General features: G+C 42.4%; 1 protein-coding gene and 1 pseudogene across 2 annotated transcripts in view; both read right to left on the bottom strand.

The window, feature by feature from the left end:
* Positions 1-12,057, bottom strand: part of MSLN (mesothelin) — a 35,320-nt gene that overhangs the window by 9,408 nt on the left and 13,855 nt on the right. The gene's annotated exons all lie outside the window — the stretch shown is intronic.
* On the bottom strand, positions 4,206-4,897 carry LOC308554422 (GTP-binding nuclear protein Ran pseudogene; annotated as a pseudogene). The gene has a single exon. The product of its transcript is annotated as a GTP-binding nuclear protein Ran pseudogene (transcript).

The following is a 12,057-nucleotide window of genomic DNA, read 5'->3' as shown; positions in this document are numbered from 1 at the left end:
ACAATATTCTCTATGCTGTACTTTCCAGCTCTATAACTATTTTGTGACTTCCAATTTGTACTTCTTAATCCCTTTACCTTTTTCACCCAGCTTCCCAACCCTCCTCCCCTCTGGCAACCAACAGTCTGATCTCTGTGTCTATGAGTTGGTTTCTATTTTATTTGTTTGTTTATTTTGCTCTTTACTTTCCACATATAAGTGAAATCAAATGGTATTTATCTTTCTCTGTCTGACCTATTTCACTTAGCATAATACCCTCTAGGTCCATCCACGTTGTGGCAAATGGTAAGATTTCATTCTTTTTTATAGCCGAGTAATATTCCACTGTATATATGTACCAAAAATTTTTTATCCACTCATCTGTCAATGGGAGCTTGGGTTGCTTCCATTTCTTGACTATTGCAAATAACACTGCAATGGACATATATTCTTTTGAATTAGTGTTTTGGGTTTCTTCGGATATATTACCCACAAGTGGAATTGCTGGGTCACAAGGCACTTCCAATTTTAATTTTTTTAGGAACCTCCATATTGTTTTCCATGGTGGCCTCGCCAATCTGCATTCCAGTACACGAGGGTCCTCTATTTCCACATCCTCTCCAGCACTTGTTGTTTGTTGATTTGTTGATGGCAGCCATCCTGACAGGTGTGAGTTGATACCTCATTGTGGTTTTAATTTGCATTTCTCTGATGACTAGTGACCTTGTGCATATTTTCATGTCTATTGACCATCTGCATCTCCTCTTTGGAGAAGTGTCTATTCAGGTCCTCTGCCCATTTTTTAATTGGATTGTTTAGGGTTTTTTTGGTGTTGAGTTGTATTATTGCCAGACGGGGTCAGGGCCCTGGGCAGGTCTGCCTAGGGCTCGCCGTTACTATGTAGGTTCTTGACTTTGTGTAAGACAGATTTCACAACACAAGTCCAAGTGATTTTGTGAACACGTTTATTAAAGCTGGGGACAGTGAAACAAAGGAAGGGCTTAAGGTAGAAGAAGCAACAGGAGAAAGTCAGAGAAAAGGGGGCCTTGGAGACAGGTTCAAGGGGTAAGCCCAGGACAAGCTGCTGCTATCCACTGCTCCCCTGGTTGCAAGTCTCATGGGGTTCCTTGGAGTTTAGAAGATGCATAAATGTGGGGGAAGAAGTAGGGGAAGGGAAAGGTGTGAGTGTGCTCCCAGGAGGAAGACTGCGTGTGCACGCAGTGGATCTTTTGTCTTGATGCTTTTTAACCTTTCCTTGACCACTGGAATCTTAGGGGAAGTATCAGAGGGGGGTCTTAACAGAATATTCATTAGCATTTCCGATGTGTCCTTCAATATGTTGATTCATCAAAATGTGTGCACACAGGATCTAGAGTTATTTTCTGGTTTTATTTTTAAAGAGTGTTATTGAAGAGGGACTGGGACTGAGGCCAGTCTGCCCCGGGGATAGTCTGGAATGTATAAACCATTTGCTCCTAAATGTCCTTGGTTAGGGAAGATAAAACTGTGATTTATTAGCTGGCTGTAAGCTGGCTGTACATTGTCTCGCCTTGTCTAAATATTTTGTCTCAGTTTCCCTTATTCCACTTGTCAAGGAATTTCCCTAGCTTCTTACTGTCCTGCCTCAGTATGAGTTCTTTATAAATTTTGGATATTAACCCTTTGTCAGATGTATTATTGGCAAATATCTTCCCCCATTCCATAAGTTGTCTTTTCATTTTGTTGGTGGTTTTCTTTGTGATGCAAAAATTTTTTAGCTTGACGTAGTCCCATTTATTTTTTTCTTTTGTTTCCCTTGCCCAATGAGATATATCCAAAACAAATATTACTGAGAGCAATGTCAAAGAGTTTACTGCCTACGTTTTCTTCTAGGAGTTTTATGGTTTCAGGTCTTACATTTAAGTCTTTAATCCATTTAAAGTTTATTCTTGTAGTGTAAGGTGATCTAGTTTCATTTTCTTGCATGTATCTCTCTGATTTTCCCAACACCGTTTATTAAATAGACTATCTTTACTGCACTGTAATTTTTTATCTCCTTTGTCACATATTAATTGGCCATATAGGTGTAGGTTTATTTCTGGACTCTCTCTTCTGGTCCATTGATCAGTGTGTCTGTTTTTATGCCAGTACCATGCTGTTTCTTTGTCATTGTTGTTGTTTTTTTAATCCTCACCTGAGGATATTTTTTCATTGCTTTTCAGAGAGAGTGGAAGGGGGAGAGAGAGAGAGAGAGAGAGAGAGAGAGAGAGAGAAACATCAATGTGAGAGAGACACATCGATTGGCTGCCTCCTGCATGTGCCCCAACTGGGGCCAGGGATCGAGCCTGAAACCAAGGCACGTGCCCTTGGCTGGAATCGAACCCAGGACCCTTCAGTCTGGAGGCCAACGTTCTAGCCACTGAGCCAAACCTGCTAGGGCGGTACCATGCTGTTTTGATTATTATGGCCTTGTGGTATAGTTTGATATCAGACAGCATGATACCTCTGACTTTGTTCTTCTTTCTCAAGAAGAACATTTGGGGTCTTCTGTGGTTCCATGTACATGTGGGGATTATTTGTTCTAGTTCTGTGGAAAATGCCATTGGTATTTTGATAGGAATTGCCTTGAATCTATATATTGCTTTAACGATGTTAATTCTTCCTATGCATGAGCACAATACATGCTTCCATTTATTTGTATCTTCTTGAATTTCTTTCTTCAGGGTCCTATAATTTTCTGAATACAGGTCTTTTAACTCCTTGGTTAAATTTATTCCTAAGTATTTTGTTTTTGTTGTTTTGGTTTTTGATGCGATCGTAAATGGGATTGTTTTCTTAGTTTCCATTTCTGATAGTTCATTGTCGGTGTATAAAAATGTAACAGATTTCTGAATGTTAATTTTGTATCCTGCTACTTTACTGAATTAATTTATCAGTTCTAGTGGGGGGACGGAGTTTGTGGAGTCTTTAGAGTCCTCTCTATATAGTATCATGTTAACTGCAAATAAATGACAGTTATGCTTTTTCCTTTCCAATTTGGATGCTTTTTATTTCTTCTTCTTGTCTGATTGCTGTGGCTGGGACTTCCAGTACTATGTGGAATAAGAGTGCTGAAAGTGGACATCCCTGTCTCGTTCCTGATCTTAATGGAAATGCTTTTAGTTTTTCCCTGTTGTATATGAGGTTAGCTGTGGGTGTGTCATATATGGCATTTATTATGTCGAGGTATGTTACTTCTATTCCCACTTTGCTGAGTGTTTTATCATAAATGGGTGCTGGATTTTGTCAAATGTTTTTTCTGCATCTATTGATATGATCATATTACTTTTATCCTTCATTTTTCTATGTGATGTATCATGTTAATTGATTTGTGGATATTGTACCAACCTTGCATCCCAAGAATAAATCCCACTTGATCCTGGTATATGATCTTTTTCATGTATTACTGAATTCAGTTTGCTAATATTTTGTTGAGAATTTTTGCATCTATGTTAATCAGGGATATTGGCTTATAATTTTCTTTCTTTGTAGTGTCTTTATCTGGTTTTAGAATTGGGATAATGCTGACATCATGGGTTAACTTGGGAGTCTTCCCTCCTTTTGAATTATTTAGAATAGTTTGAGAAGAATAGGTGTTAGTTCTTCTTTGAATGTTTGGTAAAATTCACCTGTGAAGCCATCTGGTCCAGGACTTTTGTTTGTTGAGAGTTTTATCACTGCTTCAATTTCATTGGTTGTAATCAGTCTGTTCAGATTTTCTGTTTCTTCTTAATTCAGTCTTAGAAGATTGTATGTTTCTAAGAATTTATTGATTTCTTCCAGGTTGTCCAATTTGTTGGCATATAGTTGATTATAATATATTCTTATAGCCTTTGTATTTTTCTGATGACAGTTGTTATTTCTCTTTCATTTCAGAGTTTATTTGCCTCCCCCTTTAGATATTTGAAATACAACTTTATTCTGATTCTAAACAAAAAGGAATGGGAATGACAGTAACAAACAAGGTTTCACTGCTGAATGTTATGATGCGACTGCAATATTCTTATAGCTGAAACTCAATAAGGAAACAACTGGGTCCCAAAACAACTAAATATTCAGGTCAAAAAAAATAAAGGTATTTTTAACTGCCATATTAACTCCAAAGCCCATTCATCTTCTTCAGCGTCCCAAAGATCAAGCGCAGATTCCACTCAGCTCTATAATAAAGTGGCACACGTGTTGCACTACTGACATCCCAGGACAGTTGCCTATAAAACTAGACTTCTGACGCTGGACTCCAGCTTCCCTTTCCATAGGTCGCCATCCTCACCGGAAAGAGCAGTGGTCTGAGCAACCTGTGGATCATGCTCAGACTGTGCTGCCAAAGCTGGGCCCATGGCAACCTCAGGTGGGGCAAGAGCAGACCTGGCAACCAACTCCCACTCAGGGTCTCCGATTAGTTTCCTAGCAAGCCAGGGGAAGGGCTTTTCAGAGCTGTAGTTACTTTCGGCAGAAATGCGGTAGCCCTGAAGAGTCTTCTTTTGGTGGAAGATAATTGATTTTGCCTTAACTTGCCTGTCCTTAACATCCCCTTTGTTGCCACACAACACGACGGGGATGTTTTCACAAACTTGTTCCAGATCTCTATGCCAGTCAGGCACATTCTTTTAAGTAACTCTCGAAGCTACATCCAACATTATAATGGCACACTGGGCTTGGATGCCAAGCCGCCTCTCAGTCCCCCGGACCCCTCCTGGCCCCCCATGTCCCACACATTGAGCTTAATAGTCCCTCTGTTGGTGTGAACATGAGGGGATGGACCTCAACACCAGCGTGGCTACATACTTCTCAAATTCACCAGTCAGATGATGTTTCGTTTCATAAATATAGTTTTCCCAGTCCTGCCATCACCAACCAATACAAGTTTGAATTGAACTCGGGGTTCTCCTCGGGTGGCCATTGTGATGTTACTTCCAGAAACATCTCCAGGGCTGTCTGACTCTCTTTTTTTCTTGATGAAGTCTGGTTAAAGGTCTATCAATCTTGTTTATCTTTTCAAGGAACCAGCTTTTGCTTTTATTGATCTTTTGTATTTTTTTTTTATTTCAAGGGAGAGCGTGAACGCAGCCCCCCACTACCACAAATTATGCAGTTGAGTTTCCCACATTTGGGAAAAGCGCAGAGGGGCGAGCGGTGCTCACCAGATTAATGAAGATTCAAGCTTGCTGCCAGTGCCGGGTCTGTGGCCACTCAGCAAAAGTCTCAGTGTACACTGAAGCCACCACCACCCTCCTGGAGCCTGCGGACTTTTGCGGTGGGGCAGGGTCTCAGTGAGTTGTCAGGGTGAGACCAGTAGAGTTCATCGGGCCAAAACGGATTAAGATTTGCCCATGTGGAGGGAGGGCTCCACACAGGAACAATGGTGCTGGTAGGGGCAAACGGGGGGGAAATGGGCTTCAACTCAGGGCCACACAACTCAGTCTCTCCCTAGGCATCTCTGACACCCCCTGAGTCTTCCTGGACTATCTCAAGAGCCTTCCAAGGAAGGACGCGGTGGGCCCAGGCTTCCTGCAGCTGGCTGACTTCTCAGCAGGCCATGAGGATGCAGAGCTGGGCCACAGGAAGTCGGAAGGGTGAGACCAGTGGATCTCCCTAGGTTGAGGGGAGTGCTCAACCCAGGAAAGACGGCATCTGTACACAGTATGAAAGAGGGACTCAGCACAGGGACATTGGTGGCTGTCATTCCAGCCTTCTCCCCAAGGCCACACAACCCAATCTCTCCCTGTATGACTTGAGTCCATTCTGAGCTGCTGTCCTTCCACCAGGGCCCAGGGTGAGTGCCCGTGAATGAGATTTTGTGCACTGGCCTTTTAAGAGGGCACTTGGGTTTCTAGCAAGCTCGTCTCTCTCCCTGGTGAACAGAATTACCACTGATTTTCACAGCCACATGTTATGTGGACTCCTCTTCCTGGCTTTAGTGCTCTGGGCTGGGGATCCCCAGCATGGGGCTGAGACAGACCCCTCATTTCTCAGGTATCACTCTGAATTCTCATCCAAGGCACATGGGTGTGGATCCAGTCATTTTCATGTCTCCACCCTTCCTACCAGTCTTAACATGGCTTATTCTGCATGTTCCTAGTAATAAGACTTCTGTCCAGCTAGTCTTCAGTTGGTCATTCAGGCTGATTGTTCCATAATTTAGTTGTAATTCCAATTTGGTTCCTGGCGGCGGTGAGTGTAACTTGCACCTACTCTGCCGCCATCCTGGATCTCCCATTTGGCATTTTCTTAAGAGATGATAAACACACACTTAACTATACAATTTAGCCATTCCATTCCTAAGTAGTTACTCCAGGGAAATGAAAACATATGTTCCCACAAAGAATTGTCCATGAATAGTCAAAATGGGGGAGAAAAAATTTCTATCACAAACATATTCATATGACGGCATAAATGAAAAAAAGACAAATTTCATAATCATTATGCTGCATGAAAGAGGCAGACATCAAAGAGTACATAATGTGTGATTCCATTTATATAAAAAATTTTAAATGCACACTAATCTATTATGACAAAAAGGCAAATCAGTGGTTGCCTAAAGCCAGGCAGCTTCTCCAAAATCAAGGATTCCTGTCAAACAGGAGTAGCAGGAACGACTGACCAAAAAGGAATGGAAGGAATCTGTGGGTGATGGAAGTGTTCTGTATTGTACTGTGGTGGTGGTTTCGTGGGTGTGTGTAACTGCCAAAGCTCTAAGAATTGTACACTTTTTTTTAAATTGATTTTGAAAGGAGAAACAGAGAGAGAGAGATAGAGAGAGAGGGATCAGTTTGTTGTTCCACTTATTTATGCATTCACTGGTTGACTCTTGCATGTGCCCCGACTGGGGATCGAACATGCAACCCAGGCACATCTGGACAACACTCCAACCAACTGAGCTACCTGGCCAGGGCCTGTACACTTTTTTAAAAAATTTTATAAGAGTTTATTTGAGCCAAATTGACAAGATCTCAAATGCTCCAGAGAATAACACTGTATAGCTTCTTTTATGCATTTGAAATTAAGAAGGGAAGGTAAGAAAGATTACATGGAGGTGGGAGAAAGCAGGGTGGGATTAAATTACAGGATAGGTAACAAAATTACATGCTCTCCTGAGGATGGTTATAGTTTATTTCAAAGGTGTGTTGATCTAGATGCACAGAAACAATGGGCAGGGCTCACTTAAAGTGAAGATAAGCCTTTTAGTAAAAAGTTATATGCCTGGGCGTGACTACCCACCATGATCTGCCCAGTTAGGAATTTATGATCAGATCACTCTGTGAGGTTACTTTGCATTGAACCCCTTTTTTCGTCCACAGTTCTCCCTTTTGGTCACAAACCAATCTGAAGGATGCATTGATGAACAACTTTTTTATTGCATAGTGTGGTCTCTGTCATGAGCAAGGAGGCATCCCCAAAAGGAGTCACTCACACATGCTTGTGTCTTTCCACGATGCCAGGTTTATTAGGGGAGACCTCCCCAATAAGCCAATAGCATCGCACGCAGGTTGCACACAGAGAGAGGCAGCTCACTCGACAGAAGCAAGCAGAGCGAGTGCAAAGCAGAGCAGAGCAGTGCGAAGTCCCAGTCACCGGTGGTGTCCACAGGTGGAGAAGCGCGCATCGGCCTCGAGCCAGGTGGCTACAGGGGCAGCACATGCTCTGAGTTCTTCTTATAGCCCACAAGGGGAGGAGGTCCCACTCTTATCGATGTCTAGAGGCCTTATCCAAGTGGCCAGACTTGTGGTTTGGGGCATCGAGGCCCCTCCTAAGGGTGTTCCCATTTCACCCCATTACCTCAGTCTTGACATAGCACTTGACCTAACTGTCACGGCTGACAGTGACTCCATACTGGATTGTCACAGGTGTCCAAAAAGTCTGCTCTGCTCGTGCTCTACACAGTCTCACAGTGCTGGAAAGGCTCGTTCCTGGGAAGTCTCGGTATTGACATTGTCCTGTTGACCACTGGGGATGGGGCAATACTGTGACCATGGGATCTGAGTTGAGGCTGAAGTCTCCCCAAAAGGGAAGAGCAGGTAAGTGGAAAGCAGTCAGGTCTGTGGCCTTTGTTGCAAAACACCACTCTGGATCATTTCCATCCTGGGGACTATCATGATCCGAGTTTTGCCTTTTGCTATATTGGGCACCTAGTATATTATTTACGCAAGCCATGGAAAAGGTAGGAACAGTTATCTCCTACATTGTTCAGTAATCATAAACACCTGGGCTACATAGAAAAAAAACAAAGAACAAGTATAACTATTATTATGACTAATATCATTAACAAATAGGTAAAAACTGATAAAGACTAACTGGAACTTTAAGAAAACATAGTCAAGAGGGCCTATGGGAGGAGCTAGGGCTATGGAAGTTCTTGAACTTTACATGACCGCAAGAACCCTACAGGAAGAACTCCGCCTTTATAATAAAGCTCTGTGCTTCTACCTTCCCCTCCCTTTAACTCCCCTTTCCCTTATATAAATACTCCTCCCTCTCAGCACGCAGGCTAGAGTGTGCATGGGATTTGCCATGTCCGCAGGCACTGGGTTGCAACCCTTTCTTCTTCCTGAAAAAGTCCTTTTTCATGACAAAACACCTGGTTGATATTGTTTTTCCGTCACAAAACAGTCAAGCAAAATGGACTCTGAGTTCAGCGCCAGTCCACAGGTATCCAAGCCCTGTCGCTCGATGTCTTGGGAGAGCTGTCTGCCTCCTACGTCAGCAGCTTCCTGTCCTCTGGGGCTCGATGCTGTAGACAAGGGTAGGTGTCCATTCGAGATTACACGCCTGATAAGGTCCCTTCCAATGAGGATGAGTGTCTTTTATTTGATGTTCTTTCCAATAAACAAAATCTCCAGGTGACAATCAATGATCTTTTTTCCCTCTTTTTTTTTTTTTTTTTTGATACTCAATGATCCCTAAAGTCGTCATCTCCTGGGAGCTTGCTGTGAAAGGAAGTGGTTACCAACTTGGCATTTTCTTCAGCTGACTCTATGAAACCTTGGTGTAAAATGTCTCCTTTCAGTAATGTCAGCTCTTAAGTCGTTCATCTAAGTCCAGCTTAAATATACTGTGATGATGCCAGGAAGCCGGCAAGAACCAAGAAGCAGTCTTGGGTTTCCCACAGGCCTGACGTATTCATTTAATTTATATCCACTGTGTACATACACAAGGTACCCTAGAAGTTTTTCATCATTTATTTTGCAATGCTTATAAAACTAATCTTTTGAGGTGTTTCAGGGGCCCTTCTGAAACACTGCAGTTATTCGTACATAAGACTTTAACCCTTAAAATCTCAACATCTAATGAAAACTAAGAAATAATCAATTAGCATCTTTAGCTTGGCAGATTTATTGAGACATTTTATAACCTCTAGAAACATGTTTCATAGACATCAAAGTCAGTTATTGACATGAGCTTATTTTTGTAAAACCCAGGCAAAATAAAGACATGTCTGGTATATTTAAACCAACAGACTTAAGCTAGCTTTTATTTACTAAGGATTAACCTTAGATCATGTGAACCTGAAAAGCATTTGAGTTAGTTTCTATACTTCTGAGAATTTTAGAATATTCAGTCCTTACAAGTGCTTGCCTTTAAATTAATTTTAACAATACCATCCAGAGGTAGAAAATAATCTCACATTTTCAACATACATTAACAGACATACACAGACAGACACAAATAGAACAGTTGGATCCAAATTTTGTTTTGGAGGCATATACAATTTATACCTGTCCTTGATAAGTCAAGTTCCAAATGACCCTCCCCCTTTTAAAATAAGGACAGTGGCCCTGGCTGGGTAGCTCAGTTGGTTAGAGCATCATCCCCAAGGTTGCAGGTTCGATCCCCGGTCAGGGCACATGCAAGAAACAACCAACGACTGCATGAATAAGTGGAACAGCAAACTGATCTCTCTCTCTCTCAAAACAATTTTTAAAAAATACTGAGTAGACCCAAAATACACAACTGTGGCTCATGAGTAAGTGGAAAACAAAAATTAAAATAAAATAAAATAAGAACAGCCATTTTTAATACCTCAAAGAATTGGGCTGACACCTAAAGGACATCATAGGTTGATCCATGTATCTAAATCCTCTTTTTGAAGCTTTGAGAGACCAATTAAATATGTTCTCCAGTCATTCCGCCTAATGTTATAGCTGGCTTTTTCTAATCATGTGCGCAAAAAATTAATTTAGAAGTATCAAAGGATCCTCACCTTGGCCAGCTTAATATTAATGGGAGGCTGACTGTTGTGGGCCTCGCTGGCCTGGGAGGCACGATTTCCCGTGTTAATTTTGAGATCTGTAGGGTCCGAATAAACTACTAGGGACAACCAGCCCTACATGCATGTCTTCGGAGGAGCCGAGGCAGTGAACATCCCCACAGGACTGCTTTAAGCCCTCGACGACATTTTTCCTCAGACAACCCACATTCATTCTTAGTCACCTAAGGATACCCGAGGAAGGGCCAAAAAGAGCTTACCAGGCACCCCCTAAACCACGATGCTTTCCAAGGCATGTGTCCCCCTCTTGGGTCCCTCTCTCAGGATGCACCCATTCCAGGGTGCCCTGCCCTTCTCCCCAGGGCTCCCACTGGCTTCTCCAGTATCAGCTGTGCTACCGCCCCGGACAACTCTCAGCACCCCTCTGCAACACCCCAGATTTGGGGGTCTGAACAATCATCACCACCCCATTGGCTATTCGGGTTGGGGAAGCAAGTGTCCTTTCTCTTTCTGAGCTAAAGAGAGTTCAGTATCTCATTTAACCAGCAAAGATTTTGTTCAAACTCTCAGTAACCAATCCAATTAAAAAGCCAAAATTTAAGGCAGGGACCCATTTTTTTCCTTCCCCTGGGTCATCTCATCGCTTGATCCACCTCAAGGATTTTCCAACAACAACTCAAATAAAGTCAGAGCTGCTACTTGAAGCAAGGAGGCCTGCAATCCCAAGAGAAACCCAGCCAAATTCACTTGATGCGAAGAGGGGAACCAGGAGAGCACAATGGGTCCTTTCTTGTACCTAGCACCAGGTCCAGGTCCACAGGGTGGTCCTGGGTGGGCTGCCGCCAAATCCTGCTGTACTACGCCAAGAAAACTTTGACATAAGGAATGTCCAAACCTATAATTTTTATAAACATTTATCTGAGCCAAACTAATGACATATGCCAAGCAGCAAGATCTCAAAAGTTCTTGGATTGTACTCTTTAAATGGATGTCTTTATTGTACATAAATTAAACTGCAATAAAAGTGACTTAAAAATCAATAGCATAACAAGTCTTCTTTTTTATTTTTATCTTCACCTGAGGATATTTTTTTCCACTGCTTTTCATAGAGTGGAGGGGAGAGAGAGAGAGAAACGTCAATGTAAGAGAGACACATCAACTGGTTGCCTCCTGCACGTGCCCCGACAAGGGGCCGGGATCAAGCCTGCAACCCAGGTACGTGCCCTTGGCGAGAATTGAACCTGTGACCCTTCAGTCTAACCACTGAGCCAAATTGGCCAGGGCAATAGCATAGCAAGTCTTGGTGAGGATATAGAGAAAGTTAGGCCCTTGTGCATTGCTGGTGGAAATGTGAAATGGTGCAACAGCTAGAAAACAGTTTGGAAGTTCCTCAAAAACTTAAACACAGAATTACCACATGACCCAGGAATTTAAGGTAGTGGAAAGATGTGAAAGCAGGGACTCAGCAGATACTTGTACACCCATGTTCACAGCAGTGTTATTCACAATAGCCAAAGGTGGAAACAACCTAAGTGTCCATCGACACATGAATGGATAAACAAAATATGGCATATAATACAATGGAATATTATTCAGCCATAAAAAGGAATGGAGTTCTAATACATGCTACTACGTGGATGACCCTTGAAAACATTATGCTCAGTGGAAAAAGCCAGACACAAAAGGACAAACATCGTGTTTATATGAAATGTCCAGATTAGGGAAATCCTTACAGACAGAAAGTCCAACCGAGGTTATCAGGGTCTGGGGAGGCAAGGGAAAAGAGAAAGTCTGTGTTTAATGAGTGCAGATGTAAAAGTTCTGGAGATGGATGGTGGTGATAGTTGCACAATATT

Source organism: Miniopterus schreibersii, assembly GCF_964146895.1.
Source record: "Miniopterus schreibersii genome assembly, chromosome: 3".
In the NCBI taxonomy this organism is placed as follows: Eukaryota; Metazoa; Chordata; class Mammalia; order Chiroptera; family Miniopteridae; genus Miniopterus; species Miniopterus schreibersii.
Note: the sequence above shows the minus strand (reverse complement) of the source record. Positions and strands in the feature narration are given on the sequence as shown.